This window comes from Pangasianodon hypophthalmus, chromosome 1, assembly GCF_027358585.1.
Source record: "Pangasianodon hypophthalmus isolate fPanHyp1 chromosome 1, fPanHyp1.pri, whole genome shotgun sequence".
NCBI lineage: Eukaryota > Metazoa > Chordata > Actinopteri > Siluriformes > Pangasiidae > Pangasianodon > Pangasianodon hypophthalmus.
The window spans coordinates 14,655,811-14,672,457 of NC_069710.1; positions in this window are offsets into that span (position 1 = coordinate 14,655,811).

Below are 16,647 nucleotides of genomic sequence, written 5' to 3' on the forward strand. Positions count from 1 at the left end.
GGGTAGTATCTGTGTAAAATTTTAAAAGTAATTTCCTTCACTTTGTTTACCAATAAATATTTGTTCTGAGTCCAGATGGCCTTCCCATCTAAATCCTTAACCAGACTATTCCAGTAAACTACATGACTTGGAGTGGAGACAATATTGTTTTGAAATAAAGAATAAATAGTTTAATTAACATTAACCACTCCTGGGGGAAAACAAAGTTGTCCAACTGAGGTATCAAGTAAATCAGAAACAGAAGGAGGCGCAATACTCTTCTGGATGTTGGCTTTGAATCATGTCCTGACCGCTGTGGGACTTGCAGCCATAACAATAAAGAACTAATAAAGATAAAGATTTCTTTTTAAATAGTATATTATTGTTGTTCCAAATTAAATATCAAAGGGGGGTAAAGATATGTTCATAAAATAGAGACCAGGCCAGGATTAGTTTCTGAAAGCAAGAGGAATTTTTTTTCAATGTTGTAATTACAAATCAAGATGAGACCACCCAGTTTTGAGAAAACAAAATTGTTTCTAAAATTCCATAGAGAATTTGGATGTAGAATTGAGTGTGTAAGCCAGTTACTTTTAAAGCCATTATTTAGAGTACAGAAATCAAGAAAGTTCAATCCATCAGATTCATAAGTATTCATTACTACAGATTTCCTAATATAAAGTGTTTTGTTTCTCCAAATAACGTTAAATTGGTTTCACTTGCTTTACACATCTCCTGAGTGATGTGATCTCCTTGGTGACTCTTTCCTTCCTCTGCATTTCCTGACCGTTACATCATTTTCTTCCCTCGCTCCTCTTCCTCTCCTCCTCGGCCGCAGGTTCCCTCCGTTCTTGTGGATTTGGGATTTTGTGTTTTCAATGGATTGTAGATTTCCGCAGCGTGAAATCTGGGATTTGGGATTTTGTGTTTTCAATGGATTGTAGATTTCCGCAGCGTCTTTCTGGATGTATCCAACAGGAATTAGAAATGAAAGGTTTTAAGATTGAAGGTTTGCTGTTATTATAAATCTATTAACTTTATCACGCCGCCCTGTTGATCATTTTCTGTAACAGCATGTCATCCTTATCAGGCAGTGGCTAAGAAAACACCTTATTTTATCTGATTTTCACAGGAAATGGTAATAAACAAACAAACACAAACAAACAGTGTGGCTTTTAATTCTTTATTTACTTTTTCGTATTATTAATAATCAATTATTAATTCTATATTTAATTTATTATTATGTATTAATAAAGAATTATTTTAACTATTTTATGTTATCTATGTACTTATTTATGCACAAACTTTGTACAAACTCTTTTTTTTAAATTATGTTTATTTATGACCTTGGTATAATTTTTGACCTATGATGAACTTTTTTGTTTTATTATAAAAAAAAAAAATGCCCCAGCACTAGTTTCTGATGCCACTGAAAACACATTAGCTAAAATAAGAGAAATGTATCATTCTAGTTTTAGCTTCCTCTCACATGTTTCCTGTTCCAATTAACATGTCCATCCATCCAGCCTTTCAGAGGTACTGCAGCTTTGCTGACCTTCTGACCCCTGACACAAAGCGTGGATATCTAACAGCACTACAACAAACACCACACTAATCTTCAGCTCTTTAGCCTCATGCTAGTTTTGTTGATATTTAACTCTGTGCTTGTGCAGTAAAGCAATAAACCGGACATCTGCACAAACACGTGAGAGATAAACAGATAGATTTCTATGTTTACTGTTCACTGAGAGATACAAGAAGAATTTTGGTCTTTGATTTGATTTGTTTGTATTCCATTATTCTTAAATGTTGCTTTGTGCTAGCTTTGTCAGTTAATTTCAGTTTTATCACTGACGTGGGATCAGATCCAAACAAACAGCCCACACTCATCTGTCACACACTCATCCATCACACACCACGTTGTTTTCTACCTTTACTACTTTTTCTAACACTTTGCTAGAATTCATTCTGATAAACTTTCTACTGACACCTGATGACATCATAATAACCATTACAGCAGCTGACCAATCAGCAGCTTCCAAACATCTCACTACTCTTTCTCTTTTTCCCTTTTTTCTGTTGGCCTTTCATTTTTTTCATTTCTTTCTAGCTGCCTTTCATCTTTATTTCTTTTCTGTATTTCCCTTTTGTTTTTTTCCTTCTTTCCTTAGTCTTTTTGTCCCATTTTTTCTTTATGTGCCTTTTGTTTTTTTTTTCATCTCATTCTTTCATTCCTTCCCATTTTTTCATTTCTTTCTCCCATTTTTTCTTTTGCCTTTTATTTCATTTTTTTCATTCAGCCTTTGGATTTTTCCACTTCTTTCTCTATTTGTCTTTTTGTTTTTGTTTCTTTCTTTTTGCTTTTTCATTTTATTTCGTTTTTTTTTTATTTCCATTTCCTTTTTTCTCCATTTGTCTTTTGCTTTTTTAATTTATTTCATTCTACCTTTTTCTTTTGCCATTGAACTTCTCTTTCTTTCTATTTACCATTCATTGTTTCTTTAATTTTTTCTTTCTGCTTGCTTTTTTTCCCATTTGTTTATTTTTCCTTTCTCACTTCCAGTGAAGTGGGCATGGCTTCCCAGTCCGTAGAGCTAACATTTCATAAAAAAATAAATAAAATAAAATGTAATTATTTACACAGTTCAGAATGACACCATCATAAACCAGCTGTTCATCACCTCGTACTGAATCCAGCGTATGCTGAATCTTTAAAAGACTCGACTTTGGCTTTTAAAACTCATGTTAATTGCATGCTTTTGGCCAGTGCAGAAAGGAAGACATTCTGTGTGAGATGTTCTTCTTTACCTGTGATTTGTGCTTTGGCAGATGTTCTGACGTTCAGGAGTCAGGAGTGAACTGGGACCTGGGATGAAAGAGGTCTGAAAGTCCACTCCAAACAAGCGCTTCTGTTCCATCACTTATCAGTTATATTTATGTTAAATAACGTGCTCCTGAACCAACGAGCATCAGATGAATTAAAGTGTGTACGAGTGTTTGATGAGTAACGAAAGAGCTTTTGCTGCACAATTTCATTGGCATTTTCATATTGTCTATTCATATGCACACAAATCCAATACCGTTTCCTCGCCATCGCATCAATATCCAATCTGAGCAGCACCCAACATCAGCCACCCATGTCTCTTACATAACAACACACTCGGCACTTAATGAAAGGGAAAAGCAGATGGCCGAAGTGGCCTCATAAACGTCTGATTGTTTGGTGATGGTTCTCGTGCTGCTGAATCCTAGCGGCTGATTACGCAGACATGATGGACGGATTGTTGTATCTGAAACAGATATCTGCACCCGAGCAGCACCTGAGCACGGCAGGGTAAAGACATATTACCCCTGGAGCAGGGAAAACTACTCTATGTTGGATTGGGACACAGCCTGTTGTGTGAGAAAGATAATAAGGCTAATGTTCAAAAAGAATTCAAACCAATCAAGATATATAGTGAAGGAATAAAATAAAACACAGCGTGGGCTGCTGTTACAGGAAAATAATCAACTTCAGGGTGGTAATAGTAACTGCTTCATCACACCACAGCATCGGTGGTGATTATTTTACTATAATAGCTTTACACGGAGTGTTTTATTCCTTTTAAATACAACCAAAGTTTTAATTGAATAAACAAAATCGCAGTTAAGGCAAGTTTCCTGTTTCATAGCTGAACTTCTCTTTACTAAGCATTTTAATAAAGCATTTATCATCACGGTTGCACTGTGTATAGTTGTACAGTCACAAAAATAGATTTTTATCCATGATTCATAGTGTTGTTACAATGTCCATGACACTGAAATGAAGAGGTGTTTGTGTGTGTGTGTGTGTATATATATGAGTGTGTGTGTGTGTGGCGGATGAGGACCTGTTCCTGGTAGCTGTACGTGCTGACCCCATCATGGCGCCTCGTCCTTTCAGGAAGTGTGTGTTCAGCGCTCGTGTTGTCACTGCGCACCAATTATGAAGCACTTTAAGCTGCATGAGAGCGAAGTGTAAACTCTGTTATTACACAACAGCACTTAGGTGTAATTTACAGCCTCAAAATACCAAAAAAAGACAAAAGATACCAAGATCATGATCTCTATGTTTGTGTTTGTGTGTGTTGGCTCATGCATCCTTACTAGACTAATATTTACTAGTACAATTATACAATATAAATACTCATGTTATACTAATATAATCCACTACACATGCACACACACACACACACACACCCCTTGGTTACCACATGGGTACGTTTGCTGGGGTTTGTTCTCTCTTCCACAATGATTTTAGGTGTGGCTGCATCTAAAAGAAAGAAATCAAGCAGAAATCAATCATTATAATAATATACAAAGATTTTACATCAACAGTTTGGATACAAGACTATGAAAAATATAAATCTTGTACCTATTAGCTTTACAATTTTGGATACTGCCACCTCACCACCCTGCCAAGCCCTGAGAGATCAAAATCTGATTAGCTATGCCAGCTATAATTAAAATAATAATAAAGATTTATTTGGGGCGTACATGGTTCTTCTGTGTCGACATGTTTACACGGCATTATTTTGAGGTATTCACATATTTAGAAGTTGAGATTTTGCCACAGGGCTGACTGAGTTCATGAGTTATGCAAAGATGATGTTATTCAAAATGGCGTACGTAGAAAATAGCGTACAGTCAAATAGCAGCCAAAGCTAAGAATAATTAAAGTCTCATTTTAGTTGTATGGAGCCCTTTCTTATTAATTTAACAGCACATCTGAGGAAAATGTTGATATTCCTGATATTTTCACCCTTTTTAAATTTTTTAATTTAATTTTTTTACCAGCAACGTGCTATTAAAATTATAATTTAAATAATGGCTAATAGTAGTTGCGTCACACAGATATAAACGGAAACGCACAGTGACCATGGAACAAACCAAAAAATGTGGGGAACAGTAACATTTTCCTCAGATGTGCTGTTGAACGAATAAGAAAATGCTCCATATGACAAAAATTATGATTTCGCTCAACAGCATATAACCGTTAAGTCAAATTACAGTGCAACTGTAGTCGTATAAAGTCACAATTATTGTCGCATGGAGCTGTTTCTTATTATTTTACCAATGCATCTGAGAAAAACTATGATATTCCAGACATTTTTCTCTTTTTTGGGTCACAGGGAGTTTACATTTTTCTGTATAAAGTCCTACTAGCTACGTGCTTTTTATAAAAATAGCCATTTTAGTCATATGGAGCCTTAACAATTTACTGACACATCTGAGGAAAGTGCTACATTATATGCTGTTAAGATTACATGAAACCCCACAAAGCAGTTAAGTCTTTTATACAGATAAATGTAACTGTAACTGCACAGCAACTGTGAGGGCAAAAAAGACGAAAAATGGAATTTCTCCGATGTGTTGCTAAACTAATAAGAAAACGCTAAACACAATTAACAGTACAATTTCGCTAAATAGCATGTAGCTCTTAAGTCGAAAGATAGTGTGATTTTACTCATAATTTAACACCACATCTCAGAATAATGTTCCCGCCATGTCACTGTGCGTTTACACTGTCACGCATTTAAGACTTTACAGCTACATGCTATTACGCAAAATCATAATTTTAATCAAGTAGGGCCTTTTGGTAGCAATTTACCAAAGCATCTGAGGAAAATATTGATATTCCTGACGTTTTTGTCTTTTTTCCACCGTCACTGTGCGTTTGGATTTTCCCGTATAAAAGACTAAGCAGCTATTCGCTATTAAAATTACAATATCATTAAATAGCACTTAATATTGGGGATATAAACATTTTCCTCAGTTCATCACTTAATTAAAAAAAAACAAAAAAAAAACTATGACTAAAATTACACTGTCTTTGGCCTTAACAGCTACAAGCCATTTAGCAAAATCAATTTTAGTCATAAGGAGCGTTTTTTTAACTGACTACAATTTTGATTTCGCTAAATAGCTTGTAGCTGTTAAGTCCAAAGACAGTGTAATTTTAGGCATACAAAGTCATAATTTTAGTTGTATCGAGTTATTTCTTGTTTTTATTTTGCCTCTGAGGACTTGCAGCTATGTGCTATTTAGCAAAATTGTAATTTTAGTCATATGAAGCCTTTTATTATTAAATATATCTAAAATATGTCAATAATTTACATTATTAACACTAAATCTGAGGAAAATTATGTTCCTGACATTATTGTCTTTTTCTTTCTGCGTAAAAGAATTAATAGCCATTTGCTAGTTAGCATAATCATTATTTTAGTAATATGGAGCCTTTTCATATTAATATACAGACACATCTGAGGAAAATGACTATATTCCTGACATTTTTGTCTTTTTTTTTTTTTAAATTCCACCATCACTGTGCTTTCACATTGTCTTAATGGCTACTAGCTAGTGAGCTAAATGGTTAGCCTCTGTCATTAGCTTATGGTCAGCATTAAAATTTTGTATTTGCCCATCACAGATGTTTCCTTTACCTTAACCACTCGAACTAGAGCATATCATCTGTTCACATTCATGTCCCAATGCAAACTCACGAGATACTTTTGATGACTTAAAGACATTAGTGTGAATGAATTATGTTTAAATCTGATGTTTTGTGCCTCTTTATATTATGAGCAGTAGATTAACAGCTTGAAGGTTTTTTTAAGAATTTCAATTTAAAAATTCCATATGACATGTCAAATTTATTCATCTAAAATTGCAGAAATTTTTAACACTATATTCTGGAAAGTTATCCTCCTCTAACATATACAAATCCACGTGGACCCGATCCTTCCAGTGTCCCAGGGCTCAATTAATACTAAATAATAAAATTAATTTCTACTGTGCTAATGCTAATGGGGAAATCATTGAAGATGTGTTCAACCAGCACTTTGGCAAAAAAAAAAAAAAAAAAAAAAAAAAAAAATGTTTGGGCCTTCATTCATTCTATTCTTGAGTGATGATGCCATCTGGTGGCCAGTAACTGAAACACACAGGAGTTCAGAATGACCAGCTTCAGATGCTTCAACCTCTCTGGTGCTAAACTGGAGGCTATAAGCTTCTCTCACTTGTTAGCAACATTAGCCTTGATACTCCAGTGCAGAATTAAAAAAAAAAAATCGAACTTCAGCACTTTATTTTTTACTGAAACTATTCCTTAAAAACTTCAAACACTGTGTGTGTGTGTGTACGTGTTGCTGTTCTAATAAAATACTGGAGTGTTGGAGGGGTGTGATGAAGCGGAGATACCCTTACCACCCCGAAGTTTATATGCATGATGTCATGTTACCAAGAAACCACAAAGCATAAAACTCCTCCCACGGGGAAATGCGTACTGACTGTTACAAAGTTCTGACACTGGAGACTCCATTATATGGCGCGTATAATGAACTGTTACTATAAACAATAATGTATTAGAATGAGACCATTAATATAAGTCTGTGATTTAAATTACTCCGGATCTACTGTTTGAGCTGTTGTTATAGACAATTAAACACCTTCTGACCAATCAGAATCCAGAATTCAACAGCACTGTGGTGTAACCATTGCTTTGGACATGGATAGCAAGTTGTTACCTAACGACATACTGATCCGTTCTTTTAGTAAAGCAAAAAGTGTGGACTGAATGGATCCTCTTATAAGTAAAAGCACCAGAGGGGAACTTTGCTGCAGTCTGGAGCTTAAGAAGAATTTAACTAAATTAAACATCGATGTCGAAGAGCCAATCAGTGTACTTGTGGGTGGACTTAGACAAGTAACCCCGCCCCAAGCTTCAGAACGCAGCGAGGGTTAGTTGGATCTCCGAGGCATCATGCAGAACAACAATCTTATCGTTCGATATTATTAATACTCAGCAACTTGGCTGCAGGACACTGACTCCTCCACCAGCTCGTTGAAGTCGAGGAATTTTTTCAACTCCTCCTGCAGGAGCTTCTCTCTCTCTCCTCCAACAACTGGAGCAGAAACGCCATATGCTACGTCTCCCAGGATCCCGTCCAAGCCCATGTCATTTCCCTGAAGGGAATATACGGAGAATGGGATAATAAAAAAAAAAGTGTGCTTTATTTATTAAAGAATGACGCTTTTTATCTGTTTACAGTTACACTGAATGCCAACAAAACAAGCTAGTTTCTGTCATCATTTAGCAGCTGTAAAAAGTCGTTCCCTCACCAGTCTCTTTTTTCATCTCTTCAAGTTAATAAGAAAAAAAACATGCAACGAGTTGTGTGTATACAAAGTGTAAACGCTGTCCTGAAGATGTTGGAAAACGTAATGTCACAGCTTTACCTCGGACTGCTACAAAGCATCGACACTGGGGACTTCTTCCATAAATTTTACATTTAATAGAAAGCTTCACTGTATCAACTACAACACACTTTTTTAAAAATCTGTATTTGTCGAACGTCCCTACGTGTGAGCTGTTGCTATAGAAAAAATAACATCTGCAGAGTAGAATTGCTATCTGTTGCTGTGTTATCGATGAAGTAAAGGAATGTATGAAGATAAGAAAAATGTTTATGCACTTATAACACCATCTTGGAATGACATGTTAGACTCTACATGAGCACACACACACACACCTCAGTGACGCTATGCTTTTTTTCATCTTGTTATAGATTTTTTACTTATAATTAGCAGAACATTGAACTTGAAACACAACGAAACACAACGAATGCTATTGTCACTAATGGTAGGTGCAGCAATGTTAATGGGTTAATAATCTGTGTATTTTCTGTATTTTGGAGAATGATATTGTGCACATGCAGTGCACACGTGTGAGTGATGGAGGTTTTCCCAGAAGGCCTGAGTGTTGCTGCATCACAGGTGTAGTGTGTATTGCACAGCCATTAGAGACCAGCGTGGCCATGGAGCACTAACCAAACTCACTTCAGCAAAATTAATCTGGGTCAACGTGCCAGTTTAACAATTCCCCAGTGTACAGCGTCGAGGTCAGTCCTCCAGCTTTAACACATTTATTCCATCTGAAATATAATGTTCCAGTCTTGCTGGGATGGTCAGAGGTTGTGTTTCTACATGTAACAGTCACCTAATCATTCTCTTCTTTATTGTTGCGATGTTCTTATGTTTCTTATGTTGTTTCAGGTTATGTTTATATTACCTGTATGTCGTTATTGAGGTAATGTTTTTGTTAAGTTGTTTCATGTTATATTGTTGTATTTCTGTTGTCAGTTGTTTCTTGTGGTTTCTTATATCATTGTTATAATGTTTGTTATGATATTTCTTTTTTAATGTTGTTTACAGTTATGTTACATTTCTACATTGTTGTGTTATGTTATTGTTAAATTTTTAGCTATGTTTTTATATTGTTACATTGTTGTGTTATATTATTGTTACATTTTTAGCTGTTGTTACTTTGCTACATTGTTATGTTATTGTTATATTGTTACATTGTTGTATGATATTGTTGCCAATTTGTTTCTTGTAATATTGTTAGCGTTAAACTGTTTGTTGTTTCTTACATTATTGTTATATGGTTTGTTTCTTGGGTAGTTATATTGTAACATGGTTGTATTGCTTATATTAAGTAGTTTCTTGTTTGCTATATTATTTCTTGTTTCTTGTCTTATATATTTACATATTATATTTTATATAACATGTAATATGTAATGTTATATTATTACATTGTAATTATTGTTATGTTATTGTTATGTTTATGCCTGGTCATGTGATATTCTTAGGTTATTTGTTATATTGTTAAATTGCACTTTCATTTTTTTTTTAATTTATGTTGTTTCTGATAATGTTACACTGTTAAGCAGATAGTTTGTTTCTTATGTTAGCTTGTTATGCTATATTTTTATAATGTTGTGCTACATTCTGGTTGGATTGTTTCTTGTTATGTATATATGTTGTTATTTTATAGTTAAGCGCTGTGACAAGCGAGACCACAGAAAAGGCAGAACACAGACACCAGGAGGCAGGGATGTGGGGAACGTGCTCTTTATTTTAAAGTCTTGTACAGAAAAGCAGTGGAGGTGAAGGTGAGGGTGGATGGTGAGGTGGTGTGGTGTGGGCATCGTCCCGGAGCCAAGCACGGCAGGCTGCAGACAGTGGCAGGGCGGCGGGACAGTCATTAGACGGGTGGATAGCCTCACCTAGTCTATCTGAAGAGTGGCTGCTGGCTCCTTTTATAACTCTCCATCTCCTCCAGGAGGGTAGATTCATGCCGCTGTCATTAGTGGCTGCCATCCATGCCGAATTCCCTCACTCCGCCTTGCAGCCACGCGCACTCAGGCTGTTCAAAACAATGGGCTGGTTCAGCACCCCGCTGGCAGTTGTGTGAGGAGCATCGGGCTTCTTTTGTGCACGGGCTGCCAGCCCGCTGTCACAGTACACCCCCTCAGCCCTGAGCCTACTGCTAGTAAGCGATGGGCCCAGAGGGAGAAGCGCCGAGAGAGCCCATCTGCATTACCGTGCTGAGCCCCTGCTCAGTGTTGCACGGTGAAGTTGAAATCCTGCAGGGAGAGGAACCAGCAGGTTACCCATGTGTTGGTGTCTTTGGCTCTGGCCATCCACTGCAGAGGAGCATGGTCGGCGACCAGGGTGAAGTGTTGACCCGCCAGGTAGTACTTTAGCTCCTCGATGGCCCACTTGATGGCCAGGGCCTCCCTCTCCACAGCAGCGTATTTCTTCTCTGCGGGGGTCAGCTTTCGGCTCACAGCTTTCAGGACTGGGTGCTCCTCCTCTTCAAAGGTTTGTGATAGTACTGCCCCCAGTCCTGTCTCTGAAGGATTCATCTGTACGATGAAGGGAAGACTGAAATTGGGGTTTCTCAGGGTGAGCTTATCGATGCCTGTTTCAACTCCTCGAAAGATTCCTTGGTCTCCTGACTCCAGTGCACCTGGTCCGGCTGGCCTTTCCTGGTGAGATCTGAGAGGGGAGAAGCACAAAGCGACAATAGTATCCAGCCAACCCCAGGAAGGCATGTACCTGCTTGGGTCTTGGGTACACTTTAACTGCCTCCACTTTCTTTCCCTGCGGCATCAGAAGCTCTCGGCCGACTCGGTACCCCAGGTACTGTGCTTCCGTGAGCCCCAGGTGACATTTCTTGGGGTTGGCAGTCAGCCCAGATTTCAGACACTCACCCAGGACCTCCCTGAGGTGGTGGACGTGGTCGGCCCATGTTGTGGAGCGGATGGCGACGTTGTCAATGTAAGCAGCGGCGTACTGGTGGTGGGGCCACAGGACAATGTCCATCAACCGCTGGAACGTGGCTGGTGCTCTGTTCAGACAGAATGGGAGGACCCAGTACTGCCAGTGGCCCCTGGAGATAGAGAACGCCATCTTTGCCTTAGCCTCTGGACTCAGGGCCACCTGCCAACAGCCCTTATTCAAGTCGAGGATGGAGATAAAGTGGGCCCTCCCAAGTCACGCCACCAAGTCGTTGACCGTAGGGAGGGGTAACCCTCGAACTCTGATATCTGGTTGAGCCTCGGGTACGCTGTAGGGCTGTCGTCTGACCACAACTCCCGGTGGGGTCTTTATGTCATGGTGGACCAGATGCGTGAGCCTGGGGATGGACGAGAAGACATTGGCAAACCAGCTCAGACATCTCCTGGCTCTGGGCCGGCGTGAGCTCCTCTCCTCGGTGGACCAAGGTACGCTCCAACGGATCTGTGGGCAGACTTGTGAATGTGGACACCACAGGGACAGGCTCAGTCCACTTTTTCAGCAGGTTAATATGATATAACTGGGTGTCTGCATGCTTACCTGGTTGTTGCATGTGGTAGTTGACTGGGCTCATCTTCTCGAGGACGGTGAACGGGCATCGCCAGCGGGCCAGGAACTTGCAGGAGGCGACAGAAAGGAGGAGATAGACCTCATCTCCGGGTTGGAATTCTCCAGCTGGTTGTAGGCCCTCCTTTGGTCCTGTTGAGTTCCCACCAGGTGTTCTGGGAGTGGTAGGGGGAGGGCTGCTCTTCCCATGCCTCCTGGGCCACATCCAACAGCCCTTGAGGTCACTGTCCGAAGAGGAGTTTGAAGGGACTGAAGCCGATGGATGCCTGCGGTGCCTCTCAGACAGCGAAGAGGATGTTGGGGAGGAGAAGGTTCCAATTCCTCCCCTCCTCATCTACCACCCTCCGGAGTATCCTCTTCAGTGTCTGATTGAAACATTCTACCATCCTGTGGGTCTGGGGGTGGTAGACGGACATAATCAGGTGCTTCACCTGCAACAACCGACACAGATCCGCCATTAGTTTGGATATAAAAAGTGTATCTTGGTCAGTGAGGATGTCCTTTGATATTCCAACCTGGCTGACGAGGAGCAGGAGCTCACGGGCGATGTTCCAGGAGGTGGCGTTCCAAAGCAGAACTGTCTCGGGATATCGGGTGGCGTAGTCCACGATGACCAGTATATATTTGTGGCCCCAGGCAGACTTTGGCAGCAGCCCCATGAGGTCCCTGCCATCTGTTTGAAGGGGACACCAATAATGGGAAGAGGGATGAGGGGTGCAGGAGCTGGCTTGTAGGGGGTCATTCACTGACATTGGGGGCACTGCTGGCAGAATGCGCAGACCTCTGCGTCCATTCCCGGCCATAGGAAGTGGTCCTTCAGCTTCTCTAGGGTGTTGCGGGCCAGGTGAATCTGGGCCCAGGTCTGACTGCGATGAACCACCAGCAGTTCACATGATTGGCCTCGTTGCTTGGTTTCGAAGTAGAGGAGGCTTCCCCAAACCAAGAAATGTGCTGTTGTCAGTCACTGCTCGGGGTTCTGAAGGACCCCCTCTATAACCTGCACCTGGCTGCAGCAGTTCTTCATTCGAGCATCCTCTTTCTGCTCCTGGCCAAAGTTCCCTTCCCGGGGGACCTGGGAAAACACAGATGCAACAGGGTTAGTGTGTGTGGAGGGCTCAACTGCTGAGGTTGCCTCGGCATCTCCCTTGCCTTGGGCCAAGCAGGCCTGCCAGATGTATGGCTGCACTGCTCTGGTTTTCCTTCTTTGTGGTGCTTTGGGGGCCCTGGCTGTTGGGAATCACGGCCAGTCTCAACCCAGGAGCAAGGGCACTGGGAGCTCAGGGATAAGGCCCACAAGGAGCAGCCACTCCTTGGCTTGATGTTTCACCTTTACATGGGCTGCTGGCACTTTCCAGATGTCCCCATGCACAAAAGTGATGGTCAGGGAGCTATTGGCTTTGGGTGTAGGCAGAAGAGAGGGACAGGCCAAGGTGACGGTGCTCCCTGAGTCCAGGAGGGCTGAGACTAGCCTGCCGTTGACCTCTACTGGAATGGTGGGCAGGCTGGGAGGCATCCCCTTGTGGTGGGCATAGCTGGTGAGCCAGGGCTTGTCCGCATGTTGAGGGGCGGTGGGGTCTGGATCTGTAGGCATGGGCTCGTCCCTGGTACTCCCTCCCCGTGGGAGTACTGGTCTGGGTGCCTCACCAGAGGAGGTCAGGTGAACTCTCGCCTTTTGCTCCTGCCGATCTCCAGATGGCCACTGCTTGCTCCAATGCCTCTGGCATTTCCTGGGTTTTTTTTGCATGTCCTCCTCAGGCCAGGTTTCCTGATGGGTGACTCAATCGAAGGTGAGTAGATAGGCTTCGATGTCATCTTCATGCATGAGCTTAATAAGGAGGCGCTGGGCCTCTCAGCAGGGAACGGGGAGGGGGTCTGCAGTAGCGGTGGATCTCTTCCTCATTTCCAGGAGCTCTTGGGCGACTTGAAGGCCCCGGGCCAGCTCCTGGCTGACTGCCTGCTGCTGCAGGTTTGACTGAAGGAGTTGCTGGAACACTGCATCCATGTTGGCGTGGGGTCTGTGTTCATGCCCGCATCCTCCACCACTGTGACAAGCGAGACCACAGAAAAGGTGGAACACGGACACCAGGAGGCAGGGATGTGGGGAACGTGCTCTTTATTTTAAAGTCTTGCGCAGAAAAGCAGTGGAGGTGAAGGTGAGGGTGGATGGTGGTGGATGGGCATCGTCCTGGAGCCAAGCATGGCAGGCTGCAGACAGCGGCGGGGCGGTGGGAGGGAGGGTGCATGGCAGTCGCTCTCAATCCTGGCCAAGGTCGTCGTCAGGATCGCTTCTTCATCAGCGTCACTTCTTCGTCAGCGTCTGGAAAAAAAAAGAGAGACAGTCATTAGACAGGTGGATAGCCTCACCTTGTCGCTACGGAATTCGCGACGAAATCACAGTCTGGTTTGGAAACTTGTCTGTTCAACTGAAAAACAAATTGGCGCATATCCACAAAATAGCCATGAAAATCATAGGAATAAAACAGTATGAGCCCATACAGACTTTATATGAACAGGCAGTGATGACAAGAGCAATAAGTATCAGTACTGATTCCGAACATCCTCTCTTTAGCGAATACCAGCCGTTGCCATCGGGAAAGAGACTGAGAATGCCAATGTGTAAAACTAACAGACTGAAGCTTTCATTTGTTCCTGCCTCGATAAAACTGCTGAATTTTACCAAGAACAACACACCTATAGCATATTAGCACTTTACTGTGTTTTGCACTTTCCATATCTTGCATTTTATATTTATACACTGTTGTATGTTAATGTATGTTCTTAATTGTTTTATTTAATTTGTTTTATTTATTATTATTGTATGTTCAGAGCAACACTGTAGCACTTTGCCAAAGACAAATTTCCTTTCGGGGACAAATAAAGTTTATCCTTATCCTTAGTCTATATGAAGAATGGCCACTGGCTCCTTTTATATCCCTCCGTGTCCTCCAGGAGGGTAAATTCGCGCTGCTGTCATTAGTGACTGCCATCCGCGCCAAATTCCCTCGCTCCGCCTTGCAGCCACGTGCACTCAGGCTGTCCAAAACAATGGGGTGCTGAACCGGCGCTGTTCGTTCAGCACCCCACTGGCAGTCGTGTGAGGAGCATTGGGCTTCTTTTGTGCACAGGCTCCCAGCCCACCCTCACAGCAGCTTCTTTGTTTTATTGTTGCTATTGTATTATGTTTAGTTATTTCTTGTTATTTTTGTTGTTTTATGTTATATTGCTCTTATATTATTATGCTTGTTTCTTATGCTTATGTTGTTTATCGTTACGTAGTGTCTCGTTATATTGTCATGTTGTTTCTTATGATAAGTTGTTATTATTATGTTTTCAAGAAGTTTCTTGTTTTGCTGTAATTTTTTGCTATTGCTTTGTTATTAATATTTATTAGTGGTATAATTAATTGTAAACAGACGTTCATATTACCCCTGAAGATTTACATTTACATTTACATTTATGGCATTTGGCAGACGCCCTTATCCAGAGCGACTTACAATAGTGCTTTGAAGTCTATCAAAAATACATTCTGATATTGGCTCGGTAGGTCACAAACTAGGAATACCATCAGTCCAAAACTCTGTTGGGGAGGGTTTTTTTTTTTTTTTTTTTTTTTTTTTTGTGAAAGTGCTAATTTAAGTATTTTATGAAGAGGTAAGTCTTTAGTCGTCGTTTGAAGACTGCCAGTGACTCAGCTGTTCGGACATCTAGGGGAAGCTCATTCCACCACCTTGGTGCCAGAACAGAGAAGAGTCTCGATGCATGCCTTCCTTGTACCCTGAGAGATGGAGGGACCAGTCGAGCAGTGCTAGAGGATCGGAGGGAGCGTGGTGGCGCTCGAGGTGTGATAAGTGCTTTGAGATAAGTGGGTGCTGGTCCATTTTTGGCTTTGTAGGCGAGCATCAGTGTTTTAAATCTGATGCGGGCAGCTACAGGAAGCCAGTGGAGGGAGCGCAGCAATGGGGTGGTGTGGGAAGATTTCACTCATCAAGCTGCAAATCATCATCTGATCAATCAACAGAAATCAACAGCTGGAACCAAAAGAGGGGAATAATCCGGATCACTGTCTTCAGGTACAATGTCTTTCCAAAGTTTCTTCTCCTAAACGCTGTCTCTAATGTAATAATGCATCACGTCTCAACACCAGGATGGAGTTTTATTCTGCTGTTGTCAGGCTACACAATAAACAAACATGCCATATGTATGTGTGTTCTAGCTCCACAACACATTCCCTGTGTGTCCAATTAACTCCCCCCTTGCCAGGCAACACACACAACCACTGGAACACACATTTATACACAAGAGCTACATTATTAACACCACTATCAGGCTTACATTAATACAATATTACCACCATATGATCTATAATAATGCACTTATGACTTCAGGCTCGTGTATGAGAAATGAATACAGAAGACTCACCACTCACAGTACAGTGCTGCTGAATTCTGGATTCTGACTGGTTAAAAGGTGTTCATGACAGCAGTTTTCACAGTAAATCAAATGACATGTTTATATTTTAATGCGTTAATAGTTTATAATGCGTTTATAGTTTAATGCATTTCTATGGCAACAGCTCATTCACATTCAGGGACTTGAATGTATGGAGGACACGCCGCACAAAGCCTTCTCTAAGTGTAACATTTATGGAAGGAGTCTCCAGTACCAGTAACAGTCAGAGGTAAAGCTGTAACATTTACAGTTTACACTTTGTGGTTTCTCTTTAACGAAAAACAACAACATGCGTTGTTTTGTCTTCTTAACTTCGAGAGAGAGGTGAGGACTGTTTATAGCTGCTGCAATGTAAACGATAACAGGAACTAACTTGTTACAAGAACGTTCAACTATAAACAGATAAAAAGTACAACGCGTCATTGTTGATATTGCTGTGGTGTAAGAGGAATAAAACCTTACCAGTCCCTGTGAATGAGATGTTACCATAGA